This window comes from Chroicocephalus ridibundus, chromosome 1 (genome assembly GCF_963924245.1).
Source record: "Chroicocephalus ridibundus chromosome 1, bChrRid1.1, whole genome shotgun sequence".
Taxonomy (NCBI): domain Eukaryota; kingdom Metazoa; phylum Chordata; class Aves; order Charadriiformes; family Laridae; genus Chroicocephalus; species Chroicocephalus ridibundus.
The window spans coordinates 112,140,928-112,166,966 of NC_086284.1; positions in this window are offsets into that span (position 1 = coordinate 112,140,928).

The window sequence follows — 26,039 nt, forward strand, 5'->3', positions numbered from 1 at the left end:
CAAGATGGAAATGGAAAATTCATTTTAAAACTCTTGTGAGAAAATCCATAACATTGTTCTTCCCCATGAGTCTGCATGAGCTTTCCTTCAAACTTTTCTCCTGCCAATTCATCAAATACTTTCTCTGAAAGACCCAAAGTGCTATTCTGAAACCAGAGATCTCCAGCCTCACTAATCTTGGCAAACCTTGCCTTTCATTTTGCTCCTTTGTAATGGGCTACACATCTGAGCAATATAAAGGAGTTCTGTAGGAAAGCTATATAAGATTTCTGATGTTGGGAATTATATTTTTTTCTGGAAATGTAATTTCTAGTTTGCTTCCTAAAATGTACTGAGTGGATTTAGACTGTGCCTGAGAACTGTCTAAACCTGCCAACATCTCTCCAGTACCACTGCGGCAAATATCAGTGCACCTATAACAGTGCTATTGGCATCTGTGGGTGTACTATAAGAGCCTTTAATACACTTAATCCAGCAGATGGTATGCCTGCATAACTACATACATGACACAGAGAAAACCTGCGTGCCAGAAGAAGATCTACAAGAATCTAAGAAGTACTAAAGTGCTCAGCTGCCAGTGGTGACCATCTCTGCTAAGCCATCTTTTATCTCTCATTTGTGATACAGAAGGAAAACCTAAAAATCTTCTTTCTCGGAAATTTAAAACACAATGCCAAAAAATCTTGGATTCAATGATACAGGATTGGGTTTTTCCCTTCCCTTCCCCTTCCCCTTCCCCTTCCCCTTCCCCTTCCCCTTCCCCTTCCCCTTCCCCTTCCCCTTCCCCTTCCCCTTCCCCTTCCCCTTCCCCTTCCCCTTCCCCTTCCCCTTCCCCTTCCCCTTCCCCTTCCCCTTCCCCTTCCCCTTCCCCTTCCCTTCCCTTCCCTTCCCTTCCCTTGGCATATAAATATCTTTTATTTCTTTCCTCCACACAGATTGTTTCGATTTTTTTTTCTTTCCTTTGCCTTATCAACCTTCTCCTTACCTGTTACTTGCCAAATCCTTTCTGTAACACACCTTCTTTCTTCCATCAGACCACCCACCTTTTCCTTTCGAGGATGGGATAACCAACACACATTTAACTAAAATCTAAGCAGCTGCTGTCAGAGGACAACTCTTTCTCTTAAGGATACTGCAACAATGAAGGCCATAAACATTTACTGTTGGATGATATCCCAGCCGTGAAAACTGTTTCTAGCACATGCAGGATTGCACAGGTGGCAGAGGTTTCTTTTAAAAATCCACAGATTAGCACTGACCGTCTGATTTGAGAGGATGATGTGATGAACAAGTACTTTCAATATGATTTTACTGCAGAGGGGATGAACAGTTTTATTTTTATTCGTGCTTATGAGGCGCTAAGAAATAGTCCCATAGGTAAACTCTTAAACTATTTAACTCAACAAGTAGCATGGCAAGGGATATCCTAAATACATGCATCAGAGGGACGTCTGCCCTGCCACAGAAATCCTCTGCAGAACTACTCGTTTCAAGTTAAGAGAAATTGGTTACAAAATACACAAAACGAAATGTATTTGTGATGATATGATGATGGTGTCCCCTTTCAGCCAAATACTTAGAGTCACTGCCTTTGCACTGCAGCTACTTGAATTCCACTGGCACTACCACCCAACTTCTTCATATAAACCATAATGATGTGCCTGTTTTCCCAAGGAAAAGGCAAAGAAACATGTACCAGGGATCTTTAATGAGTCTCTTTGACTTATTTTCAGAACTCTTTAATACTTCTGCCTTGACAGTCTCTGAAAATGAGTGGTAATTAGCCTTCTAGGTTGGCAGGAAATTGCCATATTGATCATCTCTGGGAACACTGTATATAGAAAGGAAGAGAAAACCATAGAAATAAATGTTTACGTGCATTGTTGGGGTTTTGGGCAGTTCATTTTCTGGTTTTTAACTTGAAGAATTATTAATATTGGGGTAAACACAGATGAACAAAATGTATTGCTACCAATTTAGACATTTAGAAATAGCTTTTACTACCACTAGTGCAAATCCAATAAAATCTCCTGAAAGCGGCTAAGACTGCTTTTAAGTAAGACCACTTAAGGCTTGGTTGTAAAGGAAATATTGCTCTTTAAAAATGTAAAACAAATCCTCCTAACAGGACTTTTCAAGTTAAGCTATCTCTAAATAAAAGATGATGAGGTATTTAAAGAGTTTCTGAGTTCGCATTACATGCATAATTCAGGACTGAATGTTGAAAAGGGAGTAAAAATATGAAAGGCTTCAGCAATATATCTCTGCAATTCTATATGGTTTGTCTGGAAGGTTTAATCAGCACAGAGAAGCTGAAATGTAACCAGGGAAGTTTTTGGATTATACTGATTTTAAGGTCTTAAAAAATCATCAATTCTTCAAAAACGCTTCCAGTATATAACAGCCCCTATTTCAGGATTTGCTACTTTGTGATATGTAAGAAAGATTATAGTAGCCTGGGCTAAAGCAGATGATGCTTTGCGATGGCCGTTCCTGGTGTCATTGCATAATTCTGTGAGCCTGACTTTGTGATGACTTTTAAAAATCAAATAACCGTGGAAGACATCCTGGATGTCTTCCAGGCTTATGTTACATATATATATATCCATATTGGTCTCTGAAATGCAAGCGTTTATTGAGGAATACCTTGTAAAAACCTGTTGTAGCCTTGCTATGTGATTAATGATGGGATTTATCTAGGTGTTTGAGACCAGAACTGGGCCCATCATTCCTAATGTTGCAGACTGTGAGGGCATGAATGATGTACGTTTTCAGCAGCTGTCACTTGAAAGAGGTACTGTTATAATGAGGAAGATGAAAACTCTCATATCTTGAGAAAGAGCAGGAAAGAATAAAAAAATTAATTATCATTTTTGTAAACTAAAGTTGCTTTTCTAAACATCTCAGTAATTATTTTTAATACAGTGAGCCTTCAATCAGTATGTTCTTTTTAGGGCATGAGATACGTAATATACAAACATGTTAAAGGGACATTTTTTGCTTCTACAGAATTACAATAAACACAATTTGTGTTGCACTCTCTTTTTGTGGCTGTGGAAAGTCTCAGGACCTCAGAAAGGACAGTGGCTATTTGAACTGCATTTCAATAAATTTGCTTGGATATTATGGTTTATTGGAAAAATACCATCTCTGTAGACAGAATGCATCGCAATAGGAGTCCTGCTCCACATTTTATGCTGAATAGGCTATGCTCCTACTCTTCCTGTTAATAAGGAAAAAAAGTACTTTTGTGATTTCAGAGAATTACGTGAAGCAGCCTGCTGTTAAGTGTTTTTCTCCTGTGGACTGTGCTATTTTGTCTTTTCCTGGTTGCACGAAGCTACATCTGTCACCGCATCTACTGCTGTTCTGCAGTTTATGTGTTGTTACTGGATCTGTTGCTTCCTGGGTTGAGCCAAACTAAGCAAAACAAGAGTCAAGTCTCGATAAAAGTAAAATAAAGCGACTTCCAAGTTACTGGTGATAAATGTGTTAATGTCCAGTTACCTTGAGGCACAACTGCATTTGACACCAGAACGTTTAGCTGGTACTTTCATCTTCTATTTGAATAAATATTTGAATGTATAATTTTCAAAATATTATGGTGCTTTGTAGTGTCAATAATATTTCAAATATCAACGGACAGAGGTCATTAGATAGAAGTGTAATGATTTTGGGTGTCCCTGGAAAGGATGGGCATTACGATCTAAATGGGGTATAGGAGATGCTTTTTCCTGAGAAATCATGAAACTTTAATACAAATGCTGCATTATACTGATGTAGTATAAAACACTCTAATACAAGAGGGAGATGGGAGGACATTATCTGTTATGAATGCAGTGAAAATTGCTCGGTTATGGAAAATTAATGAGACCCCCTGTAGCCAAAGAATTGGGACTTAGTACATTTTAACCTTCCTTTCAGCTTCTACAAAGATAAATTGTTCTCTGACTTGTGTAGTTCTCAATTAGTTACTTTTGAGCATATGCTTTAGTCTTTTTCTGAGCTATTTTAAAATTTTATAATAGAGCACTATAAATGCAGCCATGCATTCCATAATTTTTAAAGAAGTAACTTAGTCTTTGAAAACTTGGAATGAAAATGTGGGTGGGAAAGGAGAAACCATGAGATGAGATGGCCTTTCTATGAGAAGAGTGAATGGACATCTTCACCTACAAGCAAAAGAAATTTGACTCACTTTGTGGGGCTGGAGGTGATGTAGACTGTACCTTTTTAAAAAGGGGATGTGAATTAATGGTTAAGGTTCTTGATTAATTGAATTGATGACAGTTTTTCTATACCTGTAACTCTCCCCATCCTAGGCATAATATAGTAAGTTTTTCTTAAATTTTTGGAGCCTGAACTGGCATTTGTCTTAGTCCTCTTGCTCTTGTCCTTGGAAGTTTTCTCTAGTCCTATTAATTTCATGCAATGAAACAGTATTTAAGTGGTCCTCTAAATTAAATATTCCTAATATCTGTTCTTGTTGTTAGAAGGCTGGAACTCACTGTATATCCCATTTTGCAAGGCGCTCTGTTAGAACTGTAAACTGTGTAACAACTATTCTTATGTTCTGGAACAAAAATTTTGCAAAAAGCAGCAGCAGACATGTTAAACAGATTTTTCAGGAGATGTAAGGGATTAAGAAATTGAGGTTTATGGTACATTTATGGATGTGCATATTGTGCCATGTGTAGATTACTGACTTTTTTTCCCCCTCCATATTTGAGCTTTGCAGATTAAGACTGCCTGTATAATAACACATTTCAAAGATTCATATGAAAGTAAGCTTCCATGGAATTCAGTGCTAAAGGCTCAGACCTAAATTTGGAATTAGCTTTTGTTGCTATGGGAACATACACTTCATTTAGTTCTGAAAGAAAAAGAATATACAAATTTATGATAAAAAATAACACTATTAGTCCACTTGGTGGGGCAGGAGGCACTAGAAATAACTATGTAATCTGGGCATATAATATCTCCCTGTTGTGTACAGCATGATTACACTGGAAAAAATCTCCTTGTCAGTTTATTCCTCTATCATAATCTTTTTTTTTCTGTAAGTTCACATTTGTTTGCATTGTAAAATCAGAAATTGCACATAAATAAGTGGTTTAGTCATTATTTGCCTTTGTAAGGCATCACTGGGGACGTCTATTAATTCTCAGATGATTATCTTCATTTCTTTGCCTTTCATAAAGTTTTGTATGAAGCCTAGATCTCAGCATGTTTCTATTCAGCTACGAAAGAGTAAAGGGGAGAAATTTGATGTTGCAATTGAATTTATTCCAAGACACTACTAATATGAATATGAAAGTGAGTTCTGCTGCTGACTCCTGGGTTTGCTTCTCTGCTTGAGAGACAAGTTTTGCTGACTGTGAAGGAAGTGGTGGCAAATGTCTCGCAATTAGACTTTCCTTCCTTGGAGAGTGATAGAACTGTGGACAGGTTTTTCCACACTCTTTGCTGCATTCTTCCCAATTTCTTTTTTTAAATCTCTATTATTTCATGGATAGCTTCAGCTTGAAAATTTATCTGTGGAGCATTATCCAGAAAAATACTGTTTGTTTTAAGCCCCCAAAGGTCCTAAAATGAAATGAAATGCACTTTTTGTATGAAAGTTATTATATGATTTTTTTTTCTTATGGTTGTGGGTGCTATGACCACCAACCTGTCCTCTGTGTGGCAAAGAATTCACATGAATTTACATTCAAATGTAAGTAATGCAAATTTATGCTGCCTTTCATGTGCAGCATTTGTGCAGTTTCATCCTGATATTTATTCTCCTCTGTCTCTAAAACTTGATTTGATTTTCAGGTTTAAATGGACATGCAAATGTAAAGTGAAATACAATAGAAATTGCAACTATCATGTGATCTCCCAGTGAAACCCTAAAGAGGTGCACTTTTTATAATATTTTGATGCAAAAATGCTCTCTAACAATAACTGCTGCTTCGGGCTGCTTCAGGCATGCTGTTATTAATGCAGGGAACATCTACCTTTTAACAAATCCCAAATAATATCTGCCCTTTCCAGGAGATGTGTATAAAAAGAGAGAGCAAGAAACAGCAAAATCAGTAAAAGACGCAGACAAAATTTAACATAAAAGTGGCAGGACACAGAGGCTAAGTGATCTCTCACTTCATCTCTGTGATTGAGAGGAAGTATGAGCAAAATGCTTTTCATCTTTTGGGAATTCCTAGCATGATCCAGCAAGGTCCACTTTTCTCACATGATTTCTGCTTTTGCCGTAAGCAGTTAATGTTGCTTTTGTTGAAACGCTGCCATTATCATTTAATCATCAACTATGTAAAGTGCTGTGCCTACTCAGTGCAGGGATCGTTCCTTGGCCTAGTGACAAACAATTTAAGCGGTGGTTATGCTTCATTCTTTCAAATAAAATCCTTTTCCAATAAATGAACTGGTGAAATGTTTCACTTAAGAAAAAAAAAAAAAACAGCATTTTATTTTGCTGTGGATTGTATGAAAATGGCCCCAAAATTTTTAATGTTTTTCTAAATGATACTAATGCATTCTACTTCTATTGCCTCTCCGAAAGCTCACCTGCTGAACCACTGCACTCAGGTTGCACTCAATTCTTCACCAAAGGAAAAAGAAATAGTTTGGTATTCTACAGTGAGGTATGTCTAAATTGCATTTTGTAAGCATTATACTGTCCTGGTTTGAGGTAGAACAGAACCAACTTTCTGTTCAGTAATTTTACTTTTTAGCTAGGCCTCTTCTAACTCTCTGAAAGTAACAGCATATTGTGCAGAAAACTCTTCACTCTCAGAGTGATAAGACCAATGTTTACAGTTAGTGCCAAGGAATGGTACGCAGAGAGGCTCCTGCTTATACTTAATGCTATAACAACCAAGGTCAGCTAATTTCGTTATTTGCCCCGTTGGAGAGTTGGAAACAGAAAAGCGTAGAGGGGTCTCACCTGCAGGGAGGAGGGGACAGGACAGGTGACCCAAAAGTGACCAACAGGGGTATTCCATCCCATCTGCCCCATGCTCAGTATAAAAGCTGAGGGATCAAAGGGTCAGATCCCTCTTTCTTCAATGGCCAACGTCCGAGGAGGACTCTGTCTGTTCATCTGCCTTTGATCCCAATCCGTGCATTCCTGACTCCAGATCCGGAATCCAGTTCCCACCTGTCCCTGAGTCCAGTCTGGGACTTCCCCAGTGCCTGATGGTGATGTCATCCTGGGATCTTAATACGGTTTTGTATATACTGTATCTATTTCATTATTTCCTTTATATTTTATTATTAATATTTCATTAAAGTAGTTCAGTTTCTTCTAAACTCATAAATCCCTTTACCTCTTCTCCTCCTCTCCATGTGCAAGAGGTAGGGGGAGAACATCTGTTGCCAGCCATTGGCCATTTTGGCCAAAACCATGACAATATCATCTTAATATGTGTGATTGAAGTGTACACAATAAGTGTAATTGAAAGAACATGGTAGTGGCTGTTTGAGAAACCTGTAAACCAAGTCCATCATCACTGTGGAAGAGAGATGAGTATCTGGTATTTCTCATACATGTACAATCCAGAATAGAGTGATATGTGCCTACAGTAGCACTTCAGTTCCCAGCAGAGGCTTCCTCTTGAAAAAAAATATTTCCCAATTGTCTCACTTACTGTCTTTCAGCCTGCTTTGCAAAGCAGTGTTGGACCACATGAATGGGGGTCCTTCCAGTAGTCCCGGAATATCCACAGGACCAGACTAGAGCTCATCTTAGTATAATGCCCTGAAATGCTTACGGTGTGCGCTATGGGGCCTTGGCATCAGCCACTTTGCTGCAGAAATCCTTTCCTGCGGACCACCCTGCTTGCTATTGCAGGCATGCCTTGTGTCATCTGAGATCTACCACACCTTTCCTCTCCCCAGTTGCTCTGTATACATTTTATACCTAATTTACAGGTTTCAGATTTACGTCCTTTTTGTTAGGTTACTCCACAGCTATTTTGTAACATTTCTGTGTGTGCATATGTAGATACATGAGCTCATGGACGTGTGGACAGTCTCACACACAGACATTGCCTTTCGCAGTTCATGGATGCAATATCCTCTTTCCATCAGCATTATGCAGAATCTCAATTCATATCTATTATTTCTTAGGGGAGAGCAGGGGAAGGGCAGCAGATATCTCTCTACTTACTAATTTTTAGGGAAATGGTTGCTCCCTGACAGTTCTTACCTATCTGTATCAACCAATAAATCTCTCACCATTTAATGATTCTCTATTTATATTCCTTATTTTAGCTCTTGGATAGAAAACTCTTGCCTCTGCCAAAACATAGAATAAGAGAGAGAGTACAGTTGGCAATGGGAGAGACTAAAATGGTAAATACAATTAGTTTCTGATGCTTATCTATGAAATAAAGTGTTATTTTAAAAAAATGTCCAGGACTACTAATGTTGGCCTGGCAATAAGTAGGCATACTTAAAGGAAACTTTTACTATTTTAATGATTGAGGAGGGGGTTTTGTGTAAACTTAAGTGTATTTTTCACTTTGAAAACTAATTTTTGTCTGATTTTCAGTTGATTACTTTAGTAAATCTTACTGTATTCATCTCAATGGGAAAAAAATTCACATTGATGTTACTGGAGTTTTGAGACTATCTATAGGCATTTGCAAACAGAATGAAGCCTATCATTTTGGAAAAGTACTTGTATAGTTTCTATTTTTTAAAAAATATATCAGGGATAGAGAACTTTATAATTAAGCAAGTGAAATGTGAAATTGCTTACAAGATCTGGCCTGATTCGAATGGTGAAAAGACTACTTCTTACAAAGTCAGCTTTGCTAGTGTATTTTTTTATTTAATGTCTCACATCCATGTATGTGTAGGAAAAAAAATCCATTTATGTGGTAATGGTTTCTGTATGGTGTTCTCCCCAACTTTGAAATCTGAGTGCCTGTGTTCTTTGACATTAGTCATGGGACATTGAGTCAACAGTGTTCCCAGTCTTGTTTTTGGGATGGTCATAAAACACGAAGGACACTTCAATTTAAACCAGTATAATGATTTAATGGAACCCATGCTTCATAGTCACTTGCATGAGCCAGGAATAAATTTTATTATCCCTATTAAGTAATTGGCTGTTTGTAGACTATTTTTCTTTCTTCAGAAATATCAGAAATTTTCTTCAGGTAGAAGTGGTGCTTCATCAAAATGATGTACAGTGGTACACAGTGGCATTTAGCACTTATTTATGTCTTGGCATCTCCAAGGGAAGGTGTAAGGAAGAAGAGGATGAAGAATGGAAGAGTCTTCAGGTACCCAGGTTGGGTGAGTCAGGTACAGGTCTCTACGCTTACCTAACTAGAAGTATGAATGTGAACCTCATCTTCTATATTTCATATTGGTGGCATCTGTTGCCAGCAGGCTATAGGCTGTATTGTGTCATTTCTGGTGGATGGCAAACTGGAATAAACTTACTCACTCTAGCTCTGTGGTGGAGAGACGTACTATCAAGAAAAAGGGAAGTGGTGAGTTTAAACTTTGGTTTCCTACACCTGTAGTTTATCAAGAAAATATTTAAAATTATTTGAGTCATCTTATAAATCTCAGGCCTTATTGGACAGTTCTGGAACTGGGGAATGAAAGGGAAGGAGGAACAGCAGTGGCAGTATTTTCATTCTTTTTTATTCTAAAGTATATCTTAGACCTGAAAATCCTATTTAGTAAACTGCAACTTTCTTAAAAAATAATATATCAAATTATGTGAAATAATTCTGAATGTTTCACTTAGGAGTCTCTAACTCTTTCACAATAACTTCAGAAGAAGTGTGTACTTGTATATACATACATACAATTGTTTACACAGATAAGTATAATTAACTATATACAAATATAAAGTATATAACTAACTATATGCATGTATAAAAATATGTTAACTATACATGTATGTGTCTGGAAATATAATTTCCAGCCCAACTTCCTGGTATTATGAGAGTCAACTAGTGAGTTCTAAGAAATCACTGTCCCCCATAAAACCATAATGCTTACCCTTCAGTGGTGGAGGGATGGGAGTAAGTGAATGGGAACAAGTCCCCCTTACAACCCAAACTGTGACCAAAGAATCTTTGCAGCATTTTGCTTTATGGCACACGGTTCCTCAGACTCCACAAGTTACTGTAGGCATAAAGTTAAGCTAGTGCTGCTGTCAGGTAGCAATGTCTTTGTTGACATAGTCAGAACAGCGGTTTTGCCAACAGTACATGTTGCGATATTAATTTAAATGAAAAGCCACTTTGACTATCTTTGTTCCTATAAAAATAATAATTTGGGGAAAAAAAATGTTTGTGTCCCTTTTCTTGTATGTATACTACATAATAATAAAGAAGACAATTCATCTTTGTAAAACCTGTTCTTGTATCAAATGGGTAAAAGGTACCAGCATGGAACTGCATTCCTAAATGCTTGTTTGCAGTACTCATTCAATTTATTTTCCTGGAAATGTTTTGGGTTTTTTTCTTTTAAACTTGATCTTTATCCTGCAGTAAACGTTGAACACATGCATGGCTAATCAAAACATTCAGGACTGCAGTAGTAAGAATAAAGAACCAAAGATCATTGTGGTGTCCTTTGCAATTGGCTACCTCATTTTTGCTGAGCTGAGCAAAAAATTGTCATTATTAATGATTAGAATTCCCGTTGGTTTGATTTGTTTTATTTTTTCTCTTGGCTTTTCCTGTGTGTCCACTGTTACTGGCTACTTTTTGGAGTCCAGACAGCTGTGTATGTTCAGGAGTTTCTGACCTATCCAAGACATTTCTAGGACTCAGTGAAGATAATAATCAAGGGAATTAAAGAAATCTTAATTATGATGGCATCAGCTAATATATTACAGAAATTAATTGAGCAAGGATTTGGCTTATTTTATAATGGAAGAGAGCATGTTTGATAAGCAACAACACAAAATATGAGAATTAGGTTATATAAATCAATCAGTTTCTTTCTTCAGAGGTCATAAAATCTGAGGAAATTTTTTTCATGTTCAAAATGTTCATCTTCAGTTTTCTCCATGCACCCAAGATCAACATTTCCAGCCAAGCTTCTAAAGATAAAATATCCTACATTTTATGTATGCTTTGCTTGCAATAACAAATAATCTCTTCTCAGTACTGAGCCAGAACTTCAGATGGTTTAAATCAACACAGACTTCAATAAAACTGTGTTGATTTACTTTTTTTGCTATTAGATGTTTATGTAGAGGAAGCCAAGAAAAATCACTGGCCTACAGAAATTTAACACATTACCAAGTTACCAATATGTCAGAGTATTTCTTTGGAGCAGATCCCTCTGATTAGCAATAGGATCTAATTAATTTTACGGTTTCATTTTGTGGTAAATAAAGCAAAAATGACCGCTTAGTATAACACTTCTCAAAAACATTTTGTGTGACTATCACATCGAAAAGAAGTCATGCAATGACAAGATTTTTGTTCAAATCCTGGTGTATGTGTATGTAAAGGATATGCCAATACAATTTAAGATTTTGTTTATTTATAGTTTGCATTGATAGTCTCACTCTCCTAAGATTAGTCAATTTTTATTGCACTCTGCTTCTCTCTCATGCATGGTCTTTCACAATCATCAGATATGAAACTTCCTTATGAAGGAGTGGGTTGGCTTCTCTGAGAAGAGGAGGAGATAATCACCATCTTAGAAATATATTAAACAGTATCAAAATGGATGGGACCTTAATATTTTCAATATGTTTAATAGGAAGAGAAATATAAGTGTTTGAATTCTTTCACTGAGTCGTTCAGGTGCATGAGACCACATGTTTGTGCTCCAAGTGTAGCTACTAAATGCAGTGGAGCAGGTGTATAACCTTTCAGGTTGCTGTAATTGTTTGACTTAATTCACACTTTATTTGTACTTACTGCTCTGCCATTTTTTAGCCATTTCAATTTTATTTATGCTTTTATTTTTGAGCTTAAGATTTTTCTCTTGCTTAGAAATTTCTGTCATGGCTGATACTGGTGTTTTAAGCATTCTGCATGGACATTCAGGAGGTCCGCATTATTTTCTGCCTTTGCCACAGGCATCCTGTGTAACTCTAAGGAGGTCTTTTAGGTGATTTGCTTTGGTGATAAAAATGTCTGTCTTTAAATCTCTGCTCCTTAGACCGTACAGTTTTTCATCATATACGTGTATAATGTGGGTGTGAAATTAGTTGTTTCCTAAATGTTACTTTAATCTAAATAAAGAATAAAAGTTAAATAAATAAATTACAACAGCCACTGGACATACACCGGTAGTGACTGTGGGAAGCTCAGAAGACTGAAGGTGTGCCAAAAGGGCTAAGATCGATAGGCAAAATAAACCCATACACAATGGCAATCTTATAAACATAAACAGATGAATGAATTATTTCCTGTTTCATGTGTTTCTTTAATGAATCAATTTTTTTTTCTAGTTTTGGACAGAGAAGTAGTCTCTTGAAAGACAGACATACAATATTGGTTGGAGCTGGCATTGTTTATTCATTGATAGGGGAAATCTGGCTTTTTAAAATTTCTCCACTGTATGATACTTTCCCAAGTAGTTTCACAACCACTGTTCAAACTTCTGCAAGTAAAATGATTTCCTTGTCTTTTTACCACAGAAATGTTGTTCCAATTCATGCAAGAACACTAAGGTACTTAGCAAGGGAGGCTATCTTTCCCCCTATGCCATTGCCCCCCCTGAAACAATTAGGTTTAGGGAAAATTAGGTACACCAAGAGACCTGTAATTACAGAAGCTGGAATCTGCCCAGGTCACTAAGATTAACATGCCTAAACAACCCCAGCGATCATAAGTGGCCATTAGTTTAGTTTTTCTTCTTATCTGAAAGACAGAGCCTCCTATAGCACAGTGCTCTCTGCTATCAAACTCAATGTTTAGTCTAAATCTTGTCCTATCTCTTTGTGGTCTAAATAGAAGTTTATTTTATGAACCAGTTTTGAATTATTTATCTTACAATGGCACTAATTACATAACTATTACTAGTGTTTTCTCATAAGGAAGATGATGTTTAATGAAGTCTATACAAAAGAATGTTGGCAAAATTCAGATATTTCCTGTTTAAAAAGCTCTCTGTGCTAAAGAGCTCGTTCAGTTTTCATTCTTTCTTCCCAGGATTATATTAAACAGGCAATGAAATGCTTTTTAGAGTTGACTTCAAGACTAATCCAAAATAGTAATAATTGTAGATTTCACTTATCTGAGTAGTGTCGTCTAGTCGAGATCAAATGTTTTCTGCTAAGAACTGCAAGTTGACAAATGTGGTATCTCTCTGAAATGGAGTTGGAGGTTTTTTACTGCTTCCTTTCATTTTCCTAATGTCCAGGATTCAGACTGAATTCATGTCACTTCATTTTTCCTGTTGCTGTAACTTTGCCATCCTAAACAGGGAACTCTACATTTTCCACTTGCATGTGGTTTGTGAAGGGATTGTAAATATGCTGGACTACGTTGACCTTTTCAATATACCATCCGTTGATTGGTTAGCCAGTCCACCTCTCCCCCACAGGTTAATGAAGCTGTAAATAAGAAGGACTGAAATGGCAAGCCAATCAAAAAGGTCAAAGTGGTATAGCACACCACTACAGCTGACAAAATATATGAGGCATTAAAATTTGGCTACCTCATTCTTAGTGACAAAGATTGTAATGAGAGAAGAAAAGAAAGCTCCGTGAATCCCTTCACATCATACAGAAGGTAATGTGGATGGGAAATGATACAAGCCTGCCACAGTTGTATTCCAAGATGAATGTTTTAAATCTCTTGATGTATTTCAGGGACCATATAATAACAAAGTTAGGTTAAAAAACATGTTCCCCCATGTAGGAATATACTCTTCAATGTTTTGGTATTATATCCACAAAATCTGGAAATACACCCTTTCATATTAATATAATTTTTCAAAGGAGAGTATGAAGTGGGGGGGTTGTGAAAGAAAAAAGGGAATAGAAAACTGCTCCGGGCTTATTAGAAAGAATATATGAATCTGAGAATGTCAAAGTAGACTGCATTATATGAAATAACTAAACAAGCTCCTTCCCACTCTGTTGGTACGGTGATCTAATATGGATAACTATTTTAAATGAACAAAAGTCTTGTAAAACACACAAGGATACTGCATGTAATCACTGCTTAGCTGAAGGGCTTGCTGTAGTTAAATTTAAACCATTATTTAAAAAATACTCTTTCAAATTTTGTTCCCTGTGAGGTAACACATGACAATGAAGTCAGCAAAGAGATATGGTTGAAACTTTGATTTCTGTTAGTTGCCAAACCATATATTGAATATTTATATTATTTATCCTTGTCTGAAGCAGAGACCTCCCATGCTGGTGTGTTACCTGACTGATGTATCTTCCTTGTTTTGAAACATTTCCCTGTAACACTTTCTACCCATGACACTTCAGGAGCATAAACTGTTAAGCATATTTCCGAGGTAGTTTAAAGACCATCCATACAAAATTCGTGCTCCATGGTGTAAAGTAAGCACAGCTGGGGAGAGTCCTGGTTAAAAGGGTAAGAGTTGCAACTATGTCCGTGGATTGTAACGCAATCCAGTTTGTGAAAGTTTTTCTTTTCTGCAAAGAATGACAGAGTATTTGTCGATGGGGGAGTAACTTACAGTAGCTTGGCCTGGTCCTGTGACTTCTTTCTGTTAGATATATTGCTCTGCGTTTGCAGTATAAGCACGTATAGTTAAATGCGTCTTTGACAAATGGCATGGTTTCTCTGGACTCAGAAGGAGCCTCCAGCCCCAGCCTGGCGGACCACTCTCCTCCGCTGGATTTCCAGGCTGGCGGGATGAGTTACAGGGACCTGTGCCAAGAGGTGCCTTCTGCTGCACTTTATCACTGACTCTAATCCAGCTGTCTGAAACAGTGCCAAGCTAATTAGACAGTTCAGTGCCTGTTATATCAAGAGCCCAAATAAGCCCAGAGAGGTCACGTTTTGAATGGGAGAGAAGCCTTTTTGTTTGTCTCTATATTCATGCAGGCCCGAGACGAATCCCATATGGGACAAATCCCAATTAATGCCTCCTATTTAAACTTGTCCTGACATATTTTAGAATGTTCACCAATTAACAGTAGCATTAAGTTATCAACTACTTTAGGTGAGGGTGCTAGTGGAGACAGAGAGCCCTTTTTTTTGTGAAGAACACCTAATATTAGCTTGACTTGCCTAATGCAGGAAAACCAAAGAAAAGATCTACTGAAACTGCATCACAGCATTATTAAGCTGTAAGTCTTATTATTGTCCAAACTCACTAGATACAAACACAATCTCTGTCTTAAGGCGTCCCCTACTTTCTAATCCCAAGTGCAACCAGTGTGGCTAAGAGCAAGCAGGAAAGACAAATGATATTATGATGATAAATACGGGGAAAAAGAACAGTGAAAATAAATATTATTATATGTGAATAGCTGCTTTCTCAGTTATGTAAGCTTAACCTCAATAGCAAGGCAGTTGGCTCACACAAATGAGACTACAGATAATGAAATTACAGTGTCTGTCAAGATTTCCATAATATCTGCCTTAAATAACTGCAAGAATGAAAACCACGGCATGATATTTTTAGTGCTCTCATTTCATGAAGTTTGATCTTTACTTGATTATGAAAGCCAAGTCCATTTCTTCAGTTGCTTCAAATTAGTTTTCTTCTGCCACTGTACTTTGTGTAATTCAAATCTTTCATAAAATTATCAAGGAAGACTGGTCAGGCTGACCCTGGATTTTTGTCCTGTCGATGAAGTAAAGAAACTCAGAGAATAATGATATTCACAAACGTACAGATTACCAATGGTCTCATTTAAAGATTTATATTCTTTCAGGAGCATGCTACTGAAGAATGAGTAGAAAAGAAAATCAGGATTCTTTCTGCTTATCTAGGGTATGGGCCTTTGAACTTCACATGGACATTTTTATCAGAACACCGTAGTATTAGTTGTCTCTTAGAATGACAACGTAAGTGATCATTTTAACTTTGGGTGTTGTCAGTGTAATGCCTACATAAAATCAGTGTAACAATAAACCGCAGCGATGGAGCAAAGCTTGGTGGGGCATCAGACAGGTGCTGTAATTAAAGCAATTCAGAATATTGACCGAAAGAACGCAAAACATGTACACATTTGAGATGTTTTTCTCTTCTTGTTGAAAATTCCATGGGTGAATTGGAATAACAATTTTACCAGGGTAAACTGGTTTTTGTTAATACATAATTATTTCAGCGCATAGGTAGGTGGACAAGTTTGGTGAGAACAGGCAACTGGAGCTTCCTAAAGCTTTTTTGGAGGGTAGGGAGGGAAACAAAGAAATGATTTTAGGCACAGCTAAATAATAGGAAATGAAATAGCAAAAAACTCTGACCCGTAAATCTTTCAAAATTCTGCATTTCTGGGGTTTTTTGCATAAATACTCAAATTTGTGTGTTTTTGATTATCAACTCTTCCTTTTGAAATGTAAAAATCTTAAGTGCAGCAACTGTGACTTGTTTCATACCAATATTCTGGCTTATGTTTTTTGCAACTGCTTTCAACATGCTCGTGTTTTACCACGAGTGTTAGTTTGGTGACTTTGCATCCATTTCTAAATGCACACTAGGTTTAACAGTAATACAGATGGGACAATGCAGCCTGTTCAGAGCGAAAGTCATGATAGGAGGCATTAAGAAGGCAGTGTTTTCAGTTAATGAAACCGTGGTGAGTAAAGTACTGAACTGAGAACTAGGAAGAGGAAGACACAAACAAACAGCATTCTCAGTTCTGCCACTAGTTGTTTCTGAACAAGTCACTTGAAGCGGCTTGCATGACAAGCCATGCATTACTTTCCTTATATGCCAAGCGGGATTTAATAAACCATGTTTATCAGCCATACATAATAAGAATGAAGGCAAAAGAATAGTATAATAGCCAATGCCAAATCCATCCAAGTCAGTGGAGATGTTTTAAAGGCCTGATGCAGGGGGTTTTTTTCTTAACACAAAATGCACTATGATCTGTTATTGACACTGGATAGCCAAAAGCACTGCTCAGATTCTCTGAAAGAAAGAGGGAATCAGAAACCCTGATCTAGGAGCTACGTTTGCTGTGTCATGTTCTGCCCTCCTCGGTCCTTAGGAGCTCCGAGTGTTCGTTTCCTATCTGTACGCTTAACTGGTAATGAGAGTGTTTCTTCCAAGGCTGGACTCATCTGCATCATTTTCCAAACCTTGAGTGACCCAAAGGTTTCTTATTTAACTTCAGAAATAAATATTTTTCAAAAGTCTATGCCCATAATTAATGAGTTTTATGAGGGGAGGAAAGACACTGCAACTAAACACTAGCATGAGTTTGATATTATTCCCCATGCTGATATGTAATACAGTGCTTTGTTTCCAGCTGAGAAGAACTTTTGGGGGCCTAAGTTAAATGTGGTAACTGAATGTCACCAGTTTCACCTGCATGGTAAAACTGGTGAACAGACTACAAATCCGTGAGCTAAAAAAATAATAGGTAGCTTTAAAAGACTCGGTTGTCACATGTAAGTCTGAAAACAGAAGAAGAAATTATTAGATATCAGAATTCAGATGAAACAATTTCTTCCATCCTTGGAGAGGGCTTACTGCTTCAGCCAGGCATAGTATTACAGAAGGTTATCACCACAACTAGTCAAACTGGACTGAGTCAGCAATGCAGAAAAAAATTATAAATCAGAGCACTGTGGGCATTGCTGAAGCCATGTAACCACAAATTCGGTTTGGACCACAACCACAGAAAAAACTATAACATTGCAAACACAAGGCCATGAGGTCAGACTGAAACTCTGCCGTCAGAGAACACGGCATGATGCAAATTACTGCAGACTTCACTGAGATTCTTTTGCAAGCTAGCTGAGGAAAATGAACCTTTTCCCCAGGGCTCTAGCAATGCTCCATGTAAACAATTGGAACCTAAAGTTACTTTCCCAGAGCATCTCATTTTGCCTGCGGATGAGAACACATTGAGCCTGCAAAAATTTATACAATTTCTATTTCTGATACATCAGCAGAACAGCCAAACACCATTAAATTGGACAGGGGTTCTACAACCTCTATGTTATCTGTATCTGTTGATATCCAATCTTTTAGAGATTTTACTTTTACTGAGCCCAAGATACATCTAGTGATCTAATTAGAGGAAACATTTGTATTTGTCATTGCCTATATGCAATATGAATATGATTATCTTGCATATGTGTTGAGATCTGTATTCTGAATGTCACTGCTTCTGCAGGCATCAGTATCAGTTTGCTGCGATAAAGATGCATATACTTAAAGGGTGCACTACTCCCATACCGTCAGTGCTCACTAAAAGGCAACCTTTCGTTTCAGCTATTGCAAGAGATGCAATCAAGGAACTATATGATTCTGTAAAAGGGTTTGACCACAAGATTAAAATTTGACTTCATACTGCAGAAATTACTCCACCCATTGATTTCATTATGAAATACTTTAAAACTGGAGTTTAGAAAAATACTTCATACTTAAATTAGTGAAGGCACTGAATGACTTAATGGCTTTAATGCAAGTAACGACAATACTGACAAAAGTAATTTTTAATTGACTTAAGGGAGCAAAAGAACATCATGGCAGTTAAAAGCTATCTGGTCACATGTCTAAATATTTGTAGAACTTCACGGTAAAAAAGCTTTCTCTACTGATAAATGACACATTACATTAAAAGTGGTATTAATAAGGGACACAGAAGCCTAACAGATGACAGTTAATGATCATGATAAGCTCTTACACTTGAAGTTGTGCTGTAGGGAGTCACACCCACTTGTCTTTTGGGAAGAGCAGTATCCATAGTTCTTCAGTTGCCAGAGGTTAATCAAATAGTGATGCTGTGTTTTAAATCGCTCAACAGGTATATTTGATATGGCCAGCAGAAAGCAGGAAAGATGTTATTTTCCCATCACGTGAGCTGCTAGCAAGTTTAAGGTTGATCGGCTGGGTAAATTCAATTACCAAAAATCTTTACCCATGGAATTGTTAGAATTATGCAGGGGTTTTTTTCTCATCATGATGCAGAAAATGTTTTCCTACCTAAGTATTAGCTGTGTAACTTCTGGATTGAATTAATTCATCCATGAGAAGACTGTGAAAGCCAAGATGCTGGTAGTTTGGAAACTGGTTAGAACTTTCCCGTATGCTCACGGACCCTGTGTTACCAACAGTGGTTATTAATAGCTCAGGCTAGGAGTTCTATCACTGCAAGTCTTTGGAGAAGCAATTTGCACTATATCAGCATCAAGCACACCTACTGAAACTAAGAGAAAAAAGAAGTATTTGCTCCTGTGCAAACTGCAAGTGGAATGGAGAGCTTTTTGGTGCAGGTTTATATATGTATCGCCATCATTTGATAACGCTATTATGAAAGGACTTGGATGAGCGGGAATGCAAATGCCTAATGCTATACAGGATAATTTTCTTCTATGTATGAAAATGAGTACAAAGTGCTCCCTGAAAGCATGGCAGTTGACAAGTTGGTATTCTCACTAGACGCCCACGTGGAGGCAGCTGAACAGGTCACAAGTGCACTGCTGTACTTTAAATGCAGCAAGTGTGAGGCTGCTTGTTTCTATATCTTATTTTAAAATAAATAAATAAATGCCTCGCTTTGCTTCCTGACAGCCTAAAAATCCAAACATCGTGTTCAGTCACCTAACAGACTTTCTGGCTAACGCCATACGTTATTAACCACACCCACCAATCTATTATTATAGAGGAACCACAAATTAAAAAGAAGTGCCTGGCTCACAATGAACACCAAGGACATCGTGCTGGTGGCCAAGACTGAATATTAAAGCCAAAGGTGCACCATATGTTTTTTATAACTTTCCGGGTTTGCAGTACAGCAACATTGTCTCATAAATTGCGATACAACCTGTCTGTTCACTGGATTCAGCACGAGAAAAGTTTAGCGTTGACAGCCCTGTCCACCTGTGCTGGACTGTTTCTGTGCTCAGTGCTCTGATACCTTACTTCCTCTATCGTTTGAGTAGAAATAGCATTTAAGATATTTTTTTAAATACTACAGAAAGTCAGTTTCCTGATGAAGAGAAATTTTATGTGTGTAAGTTCATCAGTATTTTACACACAAGCTCATATAACAAGCAGTAAAAAAAATAGCAAAAGAATAAAAACCACAGGCAGTTAACAAAGATCTTAGATTTGAATGCGACTTAGCTGTAAGGAGAAAATAAAACCTGTAAGTTTTCAAAAAGGAGACTCAAGTGTCCATATTGTCTTCTGCAACTATACATATAAGGTCCTTTTGCTATCTTATGGACTATTATAAAATGCCTCCTGTTTTGAACCTACTTACCAAGGGCGATATGAGCTTTCTTCTAGATTATTTAGCTATGATAGAGTAATAATTACTTTTGGCCTCGCATTCTTCAACATGTGACTTGAGAATAGAGCATGACATTGCTGGACCTGTCACACTCCCGGATCCAGCTGTTACAAAAGTGCTGTGTGAGGCTTTAATATTATTTAATTGTCCTGAACCATTAGTTTACTTGCCGCCTTTTTACTAATTATATAAACAGAGTAACTGCAAAGCACCCTTTACTGCTGTGCCCTTGTAAGAGTGTGATTGATTTATTTACTTGCTTGCTTGTTTGTTTAAAGGCTGGGGATAATGCAATATTGGTGCTGGGTGGCAGTTCTGGTGCTCATGTTTTGAGGAAAACAGAGAAGCAGATATCCCCTGCTGAGATACTCTTTATTTGGTTTTGCCCTGACACTTTTCTGTGCTGCTACCACAGCTGATTCTTTATACCTAAAGAATACATTGCTCAAAGCTTGTACTGGTGAAAATATTGCACTAGTCAAAGCTGGAAAGGGACCTATGTTATTTGAAATATGCCTTTAAAAATGTCAGAGGAAAGTTCGAACTTCATTAACCTGTAGCTGCTGACACACTCCGTTCCTCTGAGCTTCCCCACACTCATCTTCAGGAGGGTCTTGCATACTCACAGGATGAAGCCGAACATCTGCTAGGGGAGGCACCAAAAAGCTGCTGAAAATGACACAAATATGATCAAATCAGAACTCAGATTGCTGACGAAGAATCTGTAGATTTATGAGTGTGTCTTGAATTTTTCTCTAGGTGTGGTAGGTGACACGTAGCCAGATAACCTTTGCCTCCTTGTCACCTTATCTCCACAGTTTTTGGCCACATTGACAGCTGACTTGCTGTGCATGAGGGAGGTTGAGAGGAAATGTGAGGGGGAGGCAGGGAGGCAGGACTTGAGGGCAATTCAGTTTTAGGTTGGCTTAAGCCGACCCTGAAACCACCCTTAACCCTTTCTGAAGAAATTTTGTAAGAAACATCTCAAAGGAAATCTTTACTATTCACTTCTGAGTGGTGGATTTCAGAGGTTCATAGGTCGATTCTTGCTCTGTGTGTTTTGCATATAAATATGCGTGCCTGTTGAGTAGATTACCTTTCCAGATATAAGAGAGCAAAGATTGTTAGTTAACATGTCTATCAAGAGATGCGAAGTTGTAGCTTAGATATCCTAATGTCTGCAAAATTAAGAAAAATGCAGCTAAGTTAATTAAGACTTCAAAGTGAAACATACGTGTTTTGTGGTATCTCTGCTTCGTGAAGGTTATGTTGGTTTTTTTTCTTCTTTTTAGCAATATTATTTAAGTTTTATAGAAGCTTGACTCTGTACTGAGTCAAAAGCACACTAATTTGGTTATTAGCATGTGCACCAAGCGATCTCACTCCACTCATTCACAAAATAGGAATTAAGATGATTTGAGAGCCCTCCAATTTTGCTTTCAATGCTATCGATTCCTTTCATCAAGGCTGCGCTGTTCCGTGCTTGATCTTGAAAAAGGGATTGATGGCACACTTGCTCTAATCACATTTCATTGTACATTCACTGCATGTAATAATAAATTTGGCTATCCAGATCAATTTTAGCCCGGTTTCCTCTCACAGGATGCAATTCAATGATTGCTTTTTTATTTTTCTTTTAAGGACCATTGTTTGATCCATAGAGGGTTCTTTTTTTTATGCCCAAAATATTGACTAAAATGAGCTTCAGTGATATTCTACTATTCTATTTACCATCGCTTTGGGAAAAAGCCTATGCTTGATTTTGGTAGGTCTGAGGTTACTACATGGTATATAATGAGAGCGATTTTAGTAATAGCTTTCAAAGCACTTAGTGTGTTCATAAAGCCTTCTTGAGTGAACTGTTTAAATACAAATACTTCCATACAGTGTACTGTTCAATACAACTTGCAAATGCAAAGAGCTTATTGCATAATTCTGTAAGCAGTATTGCAATGTATCTCAATATTTTCTGTAATGACCTTATAACAGTATCATTATTTGACAGAGAACATTGTAGATGAGGTTAATGTACTTTTTGTATTTTTTTCCCCATAGAAATTAGAGATGAAAAAGATCTCTTAGGTCAACTAGTTCATTCTCTGCTGGTGATTTTATTATGCCTATTCATCAGTTCGAAAGGCCACGTTACTGTTGCAAATCTGTATTAGGGAAAAGGCAACACTGGACTTGCCTTTTAGTAGATTCTGCTGCTGAATGTGTGGTGAGCAATAAAACTTTCGCTGACTTGTGAACAAAAAAAGCATCTGAAGGTCCTTGGAAGCAGGGAGGGAGAATAGTTAAAGGCAAAGGACTGATAGGTCTGTAGTCAGATCTCAGGTCGATCCTAACAGAAAATAATGCAAATAACACCTCTGTGGAGCTGGAAGAGTTGATCTTGGATTAAAGATCTGAGGTTTACAACTAAGCTTCATCTAGCATATAAGGAAATAACAGTTACACAATCCACAAATGTTTAGTAACTAAGTCCATTAATACAGTTGTTAAGTGAAATCCAATTAAGCATATGGATTGTAAATAAATGAGTATGGGAAAGGAATGTTTTAAGGCAGCCGTTCCCAGTGGATTGTATTACATCTACAGTCCCAGTTAGCTATGATTGGAAAAATATGATTGTAAATGTGCACAGTGGCATACACAAAGATTCAGATGCATAGAACCTGTGGTCTTACTTTCCCTCGAGTATAAATCATTATGATACAATCAGAGACAAATAACTGTGGAAGCAGAAAACATGCTTCCTTAGTTACAATTAGGCCTGAAAAAAGTTCAGCCAAAATAAGTCTATCCAGGATGATACAAAATCTTGCATGCAGACATCTTGAAGCTTTGGAGGTGTTACTTTGTCTTCTGTAGAATTAGAACTGAAGGTCTTTAAGTCAGCTCTCATCACAAGTGTAATGGGCAGAGATGGAAGGTTTCCTTTTTTAATGTCAAATATTAATAATTTCTGTTAAAAAAAACAACAAAAAAGTATAATACACAATTTAAAACTGTCACGGTTTCTGTTTTCATTTTTCTCCTTTCTCTATAGGAAAATATTTGTTAAACATTCCTTTAAGTTTTAACCTTACTTATTTCAAACAATTACTTTTTTTCTAATTATGCTATAAACTTTATTTGTTCTTCTGGCTCGAACAAGAGTTAGTTAACTAATAAAATGCACTTTAAGTAAACAGGTAAGAAACTAAAAGAATACATATTAAATAAATAGGTACAAAAAAAATGAAATTATATTTTTAAGGCAGTCTTCTGATTTTGATTTTCAGTTTTCTCAAATAAACTAAAACACTATAATTATTTGTTCTAGAAATTAAAAAAGTTGTTGCTAAAGGTGCAGAAAGACCTTCCAGGGTATGTGTCCCCAGTGATGAGTATGAATTATGATTCTATAGAGTAATATCATCAAAATCATAGGAACTTGAAAGACCCATACTTTTCTCCCCTCAAAACACAAGAAGAAAATATTTCTGCTTTATAAATGACACACATCAAGAAATAATCTGTCTTTTCATTATGACTGGACAGAAAAGGTACAAATTAAAAAAGCGCTTAGATGTTTTGGATTAGAAAATACATTTTAAGAAAACTTGGACTTTGTGTTATAGTAGATATATTTTTAAGCTAAGAACAGTAAATAAGTTCAAGTATTAGTGGTGGCACCTTCGGGTTTTTCAGTGCTACCTGTCTGGAAAAGTAAGTTTATTTTGACAGAATACTTAACAGCATTTGCTAAGCTACAATGAAAGCTATAAGCTATAATGAAACAAGCTTGGCAAGTCTGTGTGGGGATGAGCTTCCTTCTCTGGGTTTAACTCTACTTCAGTGTTCCCATTTATCTCTCCAGTGAATGCAAGCACCCTTCATGGCCTGACAGATATTCTGTCCTTGCCAGGTAGCTGCTGCTTTTAGGCACTAGCTGCCAAAACAATTCAGAGATTAATGGGAAAACATCCATAAATTATAGTACAACCTCTCCACTTTCACGGAAAATGTAAGATCTTTGGGATGTTTAAATGCTGTAAAATGTCTTAATTTGTTCAGACACTTGCACAATTATTAATACAGACAGATGTGGAATACACAGACAACAAGCGTATAAATTAGCTTTGAGGGAATTAATACAAGAAGCTAGCAAAATATTCCTGGTGAATAAATTACTGTGACATTTTATTATGATTTCAACAGAAGATCACCAAGTGCATATCTTAAACGTTGTTCTCAAAAAACCTGCAAAAGAAAGACAATATCAAATGATGCAGCAAGGGAAAGTCAAATGGAAAGCTACACCTATTAGGCTCATAGACATTCCCAAGGTAAGACAACACTTGTCACCCTGAATAAGCCATTAAATGCATTGTTTTTTCCAAGTCTTTAATTACAGTTGGCATTCCCGAGTCAGTGCTGGAGGCAGCCATCCTGTTGAAGAACCTTTGTGACACTGAAGTGGGAGGAAACAGCAGCAGAGGCAGTAGCCTAGTTTCCACAGTGCTTCTAAAACACATTAGTAGGAGAAAAAAAACTTTTTAATGTTGCATGATTTACACATCTAGGTCCATCCTCAGCTGAACATGGTGCTCTGTGGGCTTGTGACACCCCCCAGATCCACGGTGTCTGTGGGGTTCAGCTTGGCTCCTGTCACCCATCACCTCGTAGCACAACAAACCTCTGCAAAACTGACTCTGTAGGGCTCAAATAGAAATTTCCTAATAATGACATAGCCTATAGCTCCTTAGCCAAATGGATGATAATAGCCGTTGCCCGCACAGCAACATCTGGTGACTTCAGTACAGTCATACAAGGTAGTAATGTCCTGTCAGTCCCCAATACGTGACTGCAGTCACCTAGGCTTGATTTCAGAGCTTGCTGCTGCTAAAAGGAAAGGTGCTGGTTTCCCTGTTACTTCTACCTCTCCAGCTCTTCCTTCAGCATGTGCTTGAACCTCCCTGTGGTTCTTCTGCCCCTGCACCCGCAACTCCCATTACCATTGCTGCTGGCTTTTGGCAGGCACTTGAGCTACAAACAGAAGGAAAACAGGGTGCTGTAACACACTTTTGACAGCATTGTATGATGAAATACACTAGATCTTATTTGAATTTTTGTGGTTAAGCCTCTTCTCTGATTGAAACTCACCACAGTTTCCTTCAAAGACTGAATTAATTCATGCTCAATCATATTAATACCCAAAGCTTACCACATCTGCACTCAGACAACAGCTGCTGTCCTTAATGCCAGCCACGCAACTGTGCAACATCTGTAATTTGTATATGCTTTTGTAGAAGGCCAGAGCCGTTGTGTGAAAATGCCTGGTTCAGAAGTGTCAGCGCTGTGTCACCTTTTCAGCTGGTCCCTCAGCCTCGGAACGGGCAAGCTGGCCGCAGCCTGTCCAAACCCAGCTTAGCGCCTGGTTCATCCTTCTCTCTGGGTAGGTGGTCATCCACGCTTTTCTAAAAGAGACAGCCACTGGTGAGGTGAGAGGAGAGCTCAGACATCTTCCTGAATGTTAGAGGAGGTTAGGAAACAGGGGAATGGTGGAGAGGAGGGATGCGAGGAGATTCAGACCTGAGAGGAAACCGTGGGGAATCCCAAGAAGGAGCGGCATATAAAAGCTGTTATAGCA